Genomic DNA, 13,824 nt, shown 5'->3' with positions numbered 1-13,824 from the left:
TGCTCTCTCTCTCTCTCTCTCTCTCTCTCTCGCTTTCCTTTGACCATTTCTTCGCTGCACATTCTCCTGCTGCTACACAAATGCAAGGGGCTCCAGACACAGGGCCGAAATAAGCAGAAGAAGAAAATAAGATAGCCAAAATACACACACTGGCGGAGGGCCACCAGGACACAGCAGCAGAGAGGAGAGACAAGGTGCATAGAAAACTCGGAGGGACAAACAGCAACAGAACAAAGAATAATGTGGAAAGAGCAGCAGTTAAATTCAGGAAAAAAGCAAAGCCAACTAGCATGCTGTTGAAATGCATGTGTGTTAATGCGAGGAGTGTTACAAATAAGATTGACGAGTTGCAGGCGCAAGTTGCCACATGGGGTTATGCAATAGTAGCTATAACGGAGACCTGGCTTCAAAATGGGCGGAATTGGAAACTAAACAATCCTGGCTACAATGTAATAACATTTGTAGAAGTCGTGTGGGCAGATGTCACATGATCAGGCAGAATCATAGAAATTTACAGCACAGAAGGAGGCCATTCGGCCCATCTTGTCCGTGCCAGCCGACAAAGAGCAATCCACCCAAATCCCACTTTACAGCACTTGGTCCGTAGCCTTGTTGGTTACGGCAGTTCAAGTGCATATCCAAGTACTTTTTAAACGTGATGAGGGTTTCTGCCTCTACCACCCTTTCAGGCAGTGCATTCCAGACCCCCACCATTCACTGGGTGAAAAAATGTCTCCTCAAATTCCCTGTAAACCTCCTACCAATTACTTGAAATCTATTATTGACCCTTCTGCTAAGGGAAATAGGTCCTTCCTATCCACTCTATCTCGGCCCCTCATAATTTTACACACCTCAATTAGGTCTCGCCTCAGCCTCCTGTGTTCCAAAGAAAACAACCCCAGCCTATCCAATCTTTCCTCATAACTAAAATTCCCCAGCCCAGGCAACATCCTCGGAAATCTCCTCTGCACCTTCTCTAGTGCAATCGCATCCTTCTTGTAATGTGGTGACCAGAACTGCACGCGGCACTCTAGCTGCGGCCTAACTAGTGTTTTATACAGTTGAAGCATAACCTCCCCGCTCTTATATTCTACGCCTCGGCTAATAAAGGCAAGTATCCCGTATGCCTGCTTAACCACTTTATCTACCTGTCCTGCTACCTTCAGGGATCTGTGGACATGCACTCCAAGGTCCCGCTGATCCTCTGCATTTCTCAGTGTCCTACCATTTATTGTGTATTCCAACTGAATTCCATTTGCCACTGTTCTGCCCACTAGACGAGTCCATTGATATCTTCCTGCAGTCTACAGCATTCTGTTTCATTATTAACCACACGGCCAATTTTTGTATCATCTGCAAACTTCTTAATCATACTTCCTACATTCAAATCCAAATCATTGATATATACCAGAAAAAGCAAAGGGCCCAGTACTGAGTCGGTGCAGGCTCGATGGGCCGAAATGGCCTCTATCTGCACTGTGGGGTTTCTGTGATTCTGTGAGCCCTGCGGAACCCCACTGGAAACAGCCTTCCGGTCACAAAAACACCCTTCGACCATTACCCTTTGTTTCCTGCCTCTGAGCCAATTTTGGATCCAACTTGCCACTTTGCCTTGGATCCCATGGGCTTTTACTTTCGTGACCAATCTGGCATGCGGGACCTTATCAAAAGCCTTGCTAAAATCCATATAGACTACATCAAAGGCACTACCCTCATCGACCCTCCTTGTTACCTCCTCGAAAAATTGAATTGCGTTAGTCAGACACGACCTTCCGTTAAGAAATCCATGCTGACTGTCCCTGATTAATCCGTGTCTTTCTAAATGAAGATTTCTCCTGTCCCTCAGAACTTTTTCCAATAATTTTCCCACCACCGAGGTTAGGCTGACTGGCCTGTAATTATGCGGTCTATCCCTCTCTCCCTTTTGAAAGAACGGTAGCACGTTAGCAGTCCTCCAGTGGTCGGGCACCACACCTGTAGCCAGAGAGGATTGTAAAATGATGGTGAGAGCCTGTGCTATTTGGTGTCTTACTTCTCTTAAGAGTGTGGGATAGATTTGATGCGGGCCTGGGTATTTGTCCAGTTTGAAAGATGCTACAGCCCTTAAGACTTGGTGTTTGAGCATGTTTATTTGATGTAATATTTGAATAGAAGGCAATGAAGGGTTGGGCTTGTAGTTTGTTTGTGTGGGAGGCAGAGCAGCAAGAAGAGGTGGAGGGGGGGGTGGGGGGGTTGCGGGAGGAGTAAAACTTGTAAATGTAAATTGAGTGTTGAATACTTGTATGAATGTGTAGAAGAAGAGAAAAAAATGGGCGACAGCTTTAAGTAAAGAGAAAGCCAGCCAGCATATGCCTACGGCCATACTAGTCTGAATACGCCCGATCTCGTCTGATCTCGGAAACTAAGCAGAGTCAGGCCTGGTTAGTACTTGGATGGGAGACCGCCTGGGAACACCAGGTGCAGTAGGCTTTTGCTGCCGCCACAGGCTGCTCAACGTTTTGCACACACACGCGCACACACTGCTCTTAATCAATCAACATCCTTCTTGCTGCTCTCTCTCTCTCTCTCTCTCGCTTTCCTTTGACCATTTCTTCGCTGCACATTCTCCTGCTGCTACACAAATGCAAGGGGCTCCAGACACAGGGCCGAAATAAGCAGAAGAAGAAAATAAGATAGCCAAAATACACACACTGGCGGAGGGCCACCAGGACACAGCAGCAGAGAGGAGAGACAAGGTGCATAGAAAACTCGGAGGGACAAACAGCAACAGAACAAAGAATAATGTGGAAAGAGCAGCAGTTAAATTCAGGAAAAAAGCAAAGCCAACTAGCATGCTGTTGAAATGCATGTGTGTTAATGCGAGGAGTGTTACAAATAAGATTGACGAGTTGCAGGCGCAAGTTGCCACATGGGGTTATGCAATAGTAGCTATAACGGAGACCTGGCTTCAAAATGGGCGGAATTGGAAACTAAACAATCCTGGCTACAATGTAATAACATTTGTAGAAGTCGTGTGGGCAGATGTCACATGATCAGGCAGAATCATAGAAATTTACAGCACAGAAGGAGGCCATTCGGCCCATCTTGTCCGTGCCAGCCGACAAAGAGCAATCCACCCAAATCCCACTTTACAGCACTTGGTCCGTAGCCTTGTAGGTTACGGCAGTTCAAGTGCATATCCAAGTACTTTTTAAACGTGATGAGGGTTTCTGCCTCTACCACCCTTTCAGGCAGTGCATTCCAGACCCCCACCATTCACTGGGTGAAAAAATGTCTCCTCAAATTCCCTGTAAACCTCCTACCAATTACTTGAAATCTATTATTGACCCTTCTGCTAAGGGAAATAGGTCCTTCCTATCCACTCTATCTCGGCCCCTCATAATTTTACACACCTCAATTAGGTCTCGCCTCAGCCTCCTGTGTTCCAAAGAAAACAACCCCAGCCTATCCAATCTTTCCTCATAACTAAAATTCCCCAGCCCAGGCAACATCCTCGGAAATCTCCTCTGCACCTTCTCTAGTGCAATCGCATCCTTCTTGTAATGTGGTGACCAGAACTGCACGCGGCACTCTAGCTGCGGCCTAACTAGTGTTTTATACAGTTGAAGCATAACCTCCCCGCTCTTATATTCTACGCCTCGGCTAATAAAGGCAAGTATCCCGTATGCCTGCTTAACCACTTTATCTACCTGTCCTGCTACCTTCAGGGATCTGTGGACATGCACTCCAAGGTCCCGCTGATCCTCTGCATTTCTCAGTGTCCTACCATTTATTGTGTATTCCAACTGAATTCCATTTGCCACTGTTCTGCCCACTAGACGAGTCCATTGATATCTTCCTGCAGTCTACAGCATTCTGTTTCATTATTAACCACACGGCCAATTTTTGTATCATCTGCAAACTTCTTAATCATACTTCCTACATTCAAATCCAAATCATTGATATATACCAGAAAAAGCAAAGGGCCCAGTACTGAGTCGGTGCAGGCTCGATGGGCCGAAATGGCCTCTATCTGCACTGTGGGGTTTCTGTGATTCTGTGAGCCCTGCGGAACCCCACTGGAAACAGCCTTCCGGTCACAAAAACACCCTTCGACCATTACCCTTTGTTTCCTGCCTCTGAGCCAATTTTGGATCCAACTTGCCACTTTGCCTTGGATCCCATGGGCTTTTACTTTCGTGACCAATCTGGCATGCGGGACCTTATCAAAAGCCTTGCTAAAATCCATATAGACTACATCAAAGGCACTACCCTCATCGACCCTCCTTGTTACCTCCTCGAAAAATTGAATTGCGTTAGTCAGACACGACCTTCCGTTAAGAAATCCATGCTGACTGTCCCTGATTAATCCGTGTCTTTCTAAATGAAGATTTCTCCTGTCCCTCAGAACTTTTTCCAATAATTTTCCCACCACCGAGGTTAGGCTGACTGGCCTGTAATTATGCGGTCTATCCCTCTCTCCCTTTTGAAAGAACGGTAGCACGTTAGCAGTCCTCCAGTGGTCGGGCACCACACCTGTAGCCAGAGAGGATTGTAAAATGATGGTGAGAGCCTGTGCTATTTGGTGTCTTACTTCTCTTAAGAGTGTGGGATAGATTTGATGCGGGCCTGGGTATTTGTCCAGTTTGAAAGATGCTACAGCCCTTAAGACTTGGTGTTTGAGCATGTTTATTTGATGTAATATTTGAATAGAAGGCAATGAAGGGTTGGGCTTGTAGTTTGTTTGTGTGGGAGGCAGAGCAGCAAGAAGAGGTGGAGGGGGGGGTGGGGGGGTTGCGGGAGGAGTAAAACTTGTAAATGTAAATTGAGTGTTGAATACTTGTATGAATGTGTAGAAGAAGAGAAAAAAATGGGCGACAGCTTTAAGTAAAGAGAAAGCCAGCCCGCATATGCCTACGGCCATACTAGTCTGAATACGCCCGATCTCGTCTGATCTCGGAAACTAAGCAGAGTCAGGCCTGGTTAGTACTTGGATGGGAGACCGCCTGGGAACACCAGGTGCAGTAGGCTTTTGCTGCCGCCACAGGCTGCTCAACGTTTTGCACACACACGCGCACACACTGCTCTTAATCAATCAACATCCTTCTTGCTGCTCTCTCTCTCTCTCTCTCTCGCTTTCCTTTGACCATTTCTTCGCTGCACATTCTCCTGCTGCTACACAAATGCAAGGGGCTCCAGACACAGGGCCGAAATAAGCAGAAGAAGAAAATAAGATAGCCAAAATACACACACTGGCGGAGGGCCACCAGGACACAGCAGCAGAGAGGAGAGACAAGGTGCATAGAAAACTCGGAGGGACAAACAGCAACAGAACAAAGAATAATGTGGAAAGAGCAGCAGTTAAATTCAGGAAAAAAGCAAAGCCAACTAGCATGCTGTTGAAATGCATGTGTGTTAATGCGAGGAGTGTTACAAATAAGATTGACGAGTTGCAGGCGCAAGTTGCCACATGGGGTTATGCAATAGTAGCTATAACGGAGACCTGGCTTCAAAATGGGCGGAATTGGAAACTAAACAATCCTGGCTACAATGTAATAACATTTGTAGAAGTCGTGTGGGCAGATGTCACATGATCAGGCAGAATCATAGAAATTTACAGCACAGAAGGAGGCCATTCGGCCCATCTTGTCCGTGCCAGCCGACAAAGAGCAATCCACCCAAATCCCACTTTACAGCACTTGGTCCGTAGCCTTGTAGGTTACGGCAGTTCAAGTGCATATCCAAGTACTTTTTAAACGTGATGAGGGTTTCTGCCTCTACCACCCTTTCAGGCAGTGCATTCCAGACCCCCACCATTCACTGGGTGAAAAAATGTCTCCTCAAATTCCCTGTAAACCTCCTACCAATTACTTGAAATCTATTATTGACCCTTCTGCTAAGGGAAATAGGTCCTTCCTATCCACTCTATCTCGGCCCCTCATAATTTTACACACCTCAATTAGGTCTCGCCTCAGCCTCCTGTGTTCCAAAGAAAACAACCCCAGCCTATCCAATCTTTCCTCATAACTAAAATTCCCCAGCCCAGGCAACATCCTCGGAAATCTCCTCTGCACCTTCTCTAGTGCAATCGCATCCTTCTTGTAATGTGGTGACCAGAACTGCACGCGGCACTCTAGCTGCGGCCTAACTAGTGTTTTATACAGTTGAAGCATAACCTCCCCGCTCTTATATTCTACGCCTCGGCTAATAAAGGCAAGTATCCCGTATGCCTGCTTAACCACTTTATCTACCTGTCCTGCTACCTTCAGGGATCTGTGGACATGCACTCCAAGGTCCCGCTGATCCTCTGCATTTCTCAGTGTCCTACCATTTATTGTGTATTCCAACTGAATTCCATTTGCCACTGTTCTGCCCACTAGACGAGTCCATTGATATCTTCCTGCAGTCTACAGCATTCTGTTTCATTATTAACCACACGGCCAATTTTTGTATCATCTGCAAACTTCTTAATCATACTTCCTACATTCAAATCCAAATCATTGATATATACCAGAAAAAGCAAAGGGCCCAGTACTGAGTCGGTGCAGGCTCGATGGGCCGAAATGGCCTCTATCTGCACTGTGGGGTTTCTGTGATTCTGTGAGCCCTGCGGAACCCCACTGGAAACAGCCTTCCGGTCACAAAAACACCCTTCGACCATTACCCTTTGTTTCCTGCCTCTGAGCCAATTTTGGATCCAACTTGCCACTTTGCCTTGGATCCCATGGGCTTTTACTTTCGTGACCAATCTGGCATGCGGGACCTTATCAAAAGCCTTGCTAAAATCCATATAGACTACATCAAAGGCACTACCCTCATCGACCCTCCTTGTTACCTCCTCGAAAAATTGAATTGTGTTAGTCAGACACGACCTTCCGTTAAGAAATCCATGCTGACTGTCCCTGATTAATCCGTGTCTTTCTAAATGAAGATTTCTCCTGTCCCTCAGAACTTTTTCCAATAATTTTCCCACCACCGAGGTTAGGCTGACTGGCCTGTAATTATGCGGTCTATCCCTCTCTCCCTTTTGAAAGAACGGTAGCACGTTAGCAGTCCTCCAGTGGTCGGGCACCACACCTGTAGCCAGAGAGGATTGTAAAATGATGGTGAGAGCCTGTGCTATTTGGTGTCTTACTTCTCTTAAGAGTGTGGGATAGATTTGATGCGGGCCTGGGTATTTGTCCAGTTTGAAAGATGCTACAGCCCTTAAGACTTGGTGTTTGAGCATGTTTATTTGATGTAATATTTGAATAGAAGGCAATGAAGGGTTGGGCTTGTAGTTTGTTTGTGTGGGAGGCAGAGCAGCAAGAAGAGGTGGAGGGGGGGTGGGGGGGTTGCGGGAGGAGTAAAACTTGTAAATGTAAATTGAGTGTTGAATACTTGTATGAATGTGTAGAAGAAGAGAAAAAAATGGGCGACAGCTTTAAGTAAAGAGAAAGCCAGCCAGCATATGCCTACGGCCATACTAGTCTGAATACGCCCGATCTCGTCTGATCTCGGAAGCTAAGCAGAGTCAGGCCTGGTTAGTACTTGGATGGGAGACCGCCTGGGAACACCAGGTGCAGTAGGCTTTTGCTGCCGCCACAGGCTGCTCAACGTTTTGCACACACACGCGCACACACTGCTCTTAATCAATCAACATCCTTTTTGCTGCTCTCTCTCTCTCTCTCTCTCTCTCTCGCTTTCCTTTGACCATTTCTTCGCTGCACATTCTCCTGCTGCTACACAAATGCAAGGGGCTCCAGACACAGGGCCGAAATAAGCAGAAGAAGAAAATAAGATAGCCAAAATACACACACTGGCGGAGGGCCACCAGGACACAGCAGCAGAGAGGAGAGACAAGGTGCATAGAAAACTCGGAGGGACAAACAGCAACAGAACAAAGAAGAATGTAGAAAGAGCAGCAGTTAAATTCAGGAAAAAAGCAAAGCCAACTAGCATGCTGTTGAAATGCATGTGTGTTAATGCGAGGAGTGTTACAAATAAGATTGACGAGTTGCAGGCGCAAGTTGCCACATGGGGTTATGCAATAGTAGCTATAACGGAGACCTGGCTTCAAAATGGGCGGAATTGGAAACTAAACAATCCTGGCTACAATGTAATAACATTTGTAGAAGTCGTGTGGGCAGATGTCACATGATCAGGCAGAATCATAGAAATTTACAGCACAGAAGGAGGCCATTCAGCCCATCTTGTCCGTGCCAGCCGACAAAGAGCAATCCACCCAAATCCCACTTTACAGCACTTGGTCCGTAGCCTTGTAGGTTACGGCAGTTCAAGTGCATATCCAAGTACTTTTTAAACGTGATGAGGGTTTCTGCCTCTACCACCCTTTCAGGCAGTGCATTCCAGACCCCCACCATTCACTGGGTGAAAAAATGTCTCCTCAAATTCCCTGTAAACCTCCTACCAATTACTTGAAATCTATTATTGACCCTTCTGCTAAGGGAAATAGGTCCTTCCTATCCACTCTATCTCGGCCCCTCATAATTTTACACACCTCAATTAGGTCTCGCCTCAGCCTCCTGTGTTCCAAAGAAAACAACCCCAGCCTATCCAATCTTTCCTCATAACTAAAATTCCCCAGCCCAGGCAACATCCTCGGAAATCTCCTCTGCACCTTCTCTAGTGCAATCGCATCCTTCTTGTAATGTGGTGACCAGAACTGCACGCGGCACTCTAGCTGCGGCCTAACTAGTGTTTTATACAGTTGAAGCATAACCTCCCCGCTCTTATATTCTACGCCTCGGCTAATAAAGGCAAGTATCCCGTATGCCTGCTTAACCACTTTATCTACCTGTCCTGCTACCTTCAGGGATCTGTGGACATGCACTCCAAGGTCCCGCTGATCCTCTGCATTTCTCAGTGTCCTACCATTTATTGTGTATTCCAACTGAATTCCATTTGCCACTGTTCTGCCCACTAGACGAGTCCATTGATATCTTCCTGCAGTCTACAGCATTCTGTTTCATTATTAACCACACGGCCAATTTTTGTATCATCTGCAAACTTCTTAATCATACTTCCTACATTCAAATCCAAATCATTGATATATACCAGAAAAAGCAAAGGGCCCAGTACTGAGTCGGTGCAGGCTCGATGGGCCGAAATGGCCTCTATCTGCACTGTGGGGTTTCTGTGATTCTGTGAGCCCTGCGGAACCCCACTGGAAACAGCCTTCCGGTCACAAAAACACCCTTCGACCATTACCCTTTGTTTCCTGCCTCTGAGCCAATTTTGGATCCAACTTGCCACTTTGCCTTGGATCCCATGGGCTTTTACTTTCGTGACCAATCTGGCATGCGGGACCTTATCAAAAGCCTTGCTAAAATCCATATAGACTACATCAAAGGCACTACCCTCATCGACCCTCCTTGTTACCTCCTCGAAAAATTGAATTGCGTTAGTCAGACACGACCTTCCGTTAAGAAATCCATGCTGACTGTCCCTGATTAATCCGTGTCTTTCTAAATGAAGATTTCTCCTGTCCCTCAGAACTTTTTCCAATAATTTTCCCACCACCGAGGTTAGGCTGACTGGCCTGTAATTATGCGGTCTATCCCTCTCTCCCTTTTGAAAGAACGGTAGCACGTTAGCAGTCCTCCAGTGGTCGGGCACCACACCTGTAGCCAGAGAGGATTGTAAAATGATGGTGAGAGCCTGTGCTATTTGGTGTCTTACTTCTCTTAAGAGTGTGGGATAGATTTGATGCGGGCCTGGGTATTTGTCCAGTTTGAAAGATGCTACAGCCCTTAAGACTTGGTGTTTGAGCATGTTTATTTGATGTAATATTTGAATAGAAGGCAATGAAGGGTTGGGCTTGTAGTTTGTTTGTGTGGGAGGCAGAGCAGCAAGAAGAGGTGGAGGGGGGGGTGGGGGGGTTGCGGGAGGAGTAAAACTTGTAAATGTAAATTGAGTGTTGAATACTTGTATGAATGTGTAGAAGAAGAGAAAAAAATGGGCGACAGCTTTAAGTAAAGAGAAAGCCAGCCAGCATATGCCTACGGCCATACTAGTCTGAATACGCCCGATCTCGTCTGATCTCGGAAACTAAGCAGAGTCAGGCCTGGTTAGTACTTGGATGGGAGACCGCCTGGGAACACCAGGTGCAGTAGGCTTTTGCTGCCGCCACAGGCTGCTCAACGTTTTGCACACACACGCGCACACACTGCTCTTAATCAATCAACATCCTTTTTGCTGCTCTCTCTCTCTCTCTCTCTCGCTTTCCTTTGACCATTTCTTCGCTGCACATTCTCCTGCTGCTACACAAATGCAAGGGGCTCCAGACACAGGGCCGAAATAAGCAGAAGAAGAAAATAAGATAGCCAAAATACACACACTGGCGGAGGGCCACCAGGACACAGCAGCAGAGAGGAGAGACAAGGTGCATAGAAAACTCGGAGGGACAAACAGCAACAGAACAAAGAAGAATGTAGAAAGAGCAGCAGTTAAATTCAGGAAAAAAGCAAAGCCAACTAGCATGCTGTTGAAATGCATGTGTGTTAATGCGAGGAGTGTTACAAATAAGATTGACGAGTTGCAGGCGCAAGTTGCCACATGGGGTTATGCAATAGTAGCTATAACGGAGACCTGGCTTCAAAATGGGCGGAATTGGAAACTAAACAATCCTGGCTACAATGTAATAACATTTGTAGAAGTCGTGTGGGCAGATGTCACATGATCAGGCAGAATCATAGAAATTTACAGCACAGAAGGAGGCCATTCGGCCCATCTTGTCCGTGCCAGCCGACAAAGAGCAATCCACCCAAATCCCACTTTACAGCACTTGGTCCGTAGCCTTGTAGGTTACGGCAGTTCAAGTGCATATCCAAGTACTTTTTAAACGTGATGAGGGTTTCTGCCTCTACCACCCTTTCAGGCAGTGCATTCCAGACCCCCACCATTCACTGGGTGAAAAAATGTCTCCTCAAATTCCCTGTAAACCTCCTACCAATTACTTGAAATCTATTATTGACCCTTCTGCTAAGGGAAATAGGTCCTTCCTATCCACTCTATCTCGGCCCCTCATAATTTTACACACCTCAATTAGGTCTCGCCTCAGCCTCCTGTGTTCCAAAGAAAACAACCCCAGCCTATCCAATCTTTCCTCATAACTAAAATTCCCCAGCCCAGGCAACATCCTCGGAAATCTCCTCTGCACCTTCTCTAGTGCAATCGCATCCTTCTTGTAATGTGGTGACCAGAACTGCACGCGGCACTCTAGCTGCGGCCTAACTAGTGTTTTATACAGTTGAAGCATAACCTCCCCGCTCTTATATTCTACGCCTCGGCTAATAAAGGCAAGTATCCCGTATGCCTGCTTAACCACTTTATCTACCTGTCCTGCTACCTTCAGGGATCTGTGGACATGCACTCCAAGGTCCCGCTGATCCTCTGCATTTCTCAGTGTCCTACCATTTATTGTGTATTCCAACTGAATTCCATTTGCCACTGTTCTGCCCACTAGACGAGTCCATTGATATCTTCCTGCAGTCTACAGCATTCTGTTTCATTATTAACCACACGGCCAATTTTTGTATCATCTGCAAACTTCTTAATCATACTTCCTACATTCAAATCCAAATCATTGATATATACCAGAAAAAGCAAAGGGCCCAGTACTGAGTCGGTGCAGGCTCGATGGGCCGAAATGGCCTCTATCTGCACTGTGGGGTTTCTGTGATTCTGTGAGCCCTGCGGAACCCCACTGGAAACAGCCTTCCGGTCACAAAAACACCCTTCGACCATTACCCTTTGTTTCCTGCCTCTGAGCCAATTTTGGATCCAACTTGCCACTTTGCCTTGGATCCCATGGGCTTTTACTTTCGTGACCAATCTGGCATGCGGGACCTTATCAAAAGCCTTGCTAAAATCCATATAGACTACATCAAAGGCACTACCCTCATCGACCCTCCTTGTTACCTCCTCGAAAAATTGAATTGCGTTAGTCAGACACGACCTTCCGTTAAGAAATCCATGCTGACTGTCCCTGATTAATCCGTGTCTTTCTAAATGAAGATTTCTCCTGTCCCTCAGAACTTTTTCCAATAATTTTCCCACCACCGAGGTTAGGCTGACTGGCCTGTAATTATGCGGTCTATCCCTCTCTCCCTTTTGAAAGAACGGTAGCACGTTAGCAGTCCTCCAGTGGTCGGGCACCACACCTGTAGCCAGAGAGGATTGTAAAATGATGGTGAGAGCCTGTGCTATTTGGTGTCTTACTTCTCTTAAGAGTGTGGGATAGATTTGATGCGGGCCTGGGTATTTGTCCAGTTTGAAAGATGCTACAGCCCTTAAGACTTGGTGTTTGAGCATGTTTATTTGATGTAATATTTGAATAGAAGGCAATGAAGGGTTGGGCTTGTAGTTTGTTTGTGTGGGAGGCAGAGCAGCAAGAAGAGGTGGAGGGGGGGTGGGGGGGTTGCGGGAGGAGTAAAACTTGTAAATGTAAATTGAGTGTTGAATACTTGTATGAATGTGTAGAAGAAGAGAAAAAAATGGGCGACAGCTTTAAGTAAAGAGAAAGCCAGCCAGCATATGCCTACGGCCGTACTAGTCTGAATACGCCCGATCTCGTCTGATCTCGGAAGCTAAGCAGAGTCAGGCCTGGTTAGTACTTGGATGGGAGACTGCCTGGGAATACCAGGTGCAGTAGGCTTTTGCTGCCGCCACAGGCTGCTCAACGTTTTGCACACACACGCGCACACACTGCTCTTAATCAATCAACATCCTTTTTGCTGCTCTCTCTCTCTCTCTCTCTCTCTCTCGCTTTCCTTTGACCATTTCTTCGCTGCACATTCTCCTGCTGCTACACAAATGCAAGGGGCTCCAGACACAGGGCCGAAATAAGCAGAAGAAGAAAATAAGATAGCCAAAATACACACACTGGCGGAGGGCCACCAGGACACAGCAGCAGAGAGGAGAGACAAGGTGCATAGAAAACTCGGAGGGACAAACAGCAACAGAACAAAGAATAATGTGGAAAGAGCAGCAGTTAAATTCAGGAAAAAAGCAAAGCCAACTAGCATGCTGTTGAAATGCATGTGTGTTAATGCGAGGAGTGTTACAAATAAGATTGACGAGTTGCAGGCGCAAGTTGCCACATGGGGTTATGCAATAGTAGCTATAACGGAGACCTGGCTTCAAAATGGGCGGAATTGGAAACTAAACAATCCTGGCTACAATGTAATAACATTTGTAGAAGTCGTGTGGGCAGATGTCACATGATCAGGCAGAATCATAGAAATTTACAGCACAGAAGGAGGCCATTCGGCCCATCTTGTCCGTGCCAGCCGACAAAGAGCAATCCACCCAAATCCCACTTTACAGCACTTGGTCCGTAGCCTTGTAGGTTACGGCAGTTCAAGTGCATATCCAAGTACTTTTTAAACGTGATGAGGGTTTCTGCCTCTACCACCCTTTCAGGCAGTGCATTCCAGACCCCCACCATTCACTGGGTGAAAAAATGTCTCCTCAAATTCCCTGTAAACCTCCTACCAATTACTTGAAATCTATTATTGACCCTTCTGCTAAGGGAAATAGGTCCTTCCTATCCACTCTATCTCGGCCCCTCATAATTTTACACACCTCAATTAGGTCTCGCCTCAGCCTCCTGTGTTCCAAAGAAAACAACCCCAGCCTATCCAATCTTTCCTCATAACTAAAATTCCCCAGCCCAGGCAACATCCTCGGAAATCTCCTCTGCACCTTCTCTAGTGCAATCGCATCCTTCTTGTAATGTGGTGACCAGAACTGCACGCGGCACTCTAGCTGCGGCCTAACTAGTGTTTTATACAGTTGAAGCATAACCTCCCCGCTCTTATATTCTACGCCTCGGCTAATAAA

The 13,824-nt window shown here is 46.5% G+C and overlaps 4 non-coding genes and 1 pseudogene across 4 annotated transcripts; all 5 read left to right on the top strand.

Moving 5' to 3' along the window:
* Window positions 1-2,350: 2,350 nt before the first annotated feature.
* Window positions 2,351-2,469, top strand: LOC147104168 (5S ribosomal RNA). Its single transcript, XR_015072871.1, has one exon. It is a non-coding gene; the product is annotated as a 5S ribosomal RNA (ribosomal RNA).
* A 2,422-nt stretch (window positions 2,470-4,891) lies between these two features.
* Window positions 4,892-5,010, top strand: LOC147104167 (5S ribosomal RNA). The gene has a single exon (XR_015072870.1). It is a non-coding gene; the product is annotated as a 5S ribosomal RNA (ribosomal RNA).
* A 2,421-nt stretch (window positions 5,011-7,431) lies between these two features.
* Window positions 7,432-7,550, top strand: LOC147104166 (5S ribosomal RNA). Its single transcript, XR_015072507.1, has one exon. It is a non-coding gene; the product is annotated as a 5S ribosomal RNA (ribosomal RNA).
* A 2,428-nt stretch (window positions 7,551-9,978) lies between these two features.
* Window positions 9,979-10,097, top strand: LOC147104165 (5S ribosomal RNA). The gene has a single exon (XR_015072869.1). It is a non-coding gene; the product is annotated as a 5S ribosomal RNA (ribosomal RNA).
* Window positions 10,098-12,518: 2,421 nt separating this feature from the next.
* LOC147104164 (5S ribosomal RNA) lies at window positions 12,519-12,637 on the top strand (annotated as a pseudogene).
* The last annotated feature ends 1,187 nt before the right edge of the window (window positions 12,638-13,824 follow it).

The sequence above is a fragment of the Somniosus microcephalus genome, chromosome 19 (assembly GCF_052327205.1).
Source record: "Somniosus microcephalus isolate GS21.2 chromosome 19, FLI_Smic_1.0, whole genome shotgun sequence".
NCBI classification, from domain to species: Eukaryota; Metazoa; Chordata; class Chondrichthyes; order Squaliformes; family Somniosidae; genus Somniosus; species Somniosus microcephalus.
The sequence above is the reverse complement of the archived record's forward strand: the minus strand, read 5'-3'. Positions and strand labels throughout refer to the sequence as shown.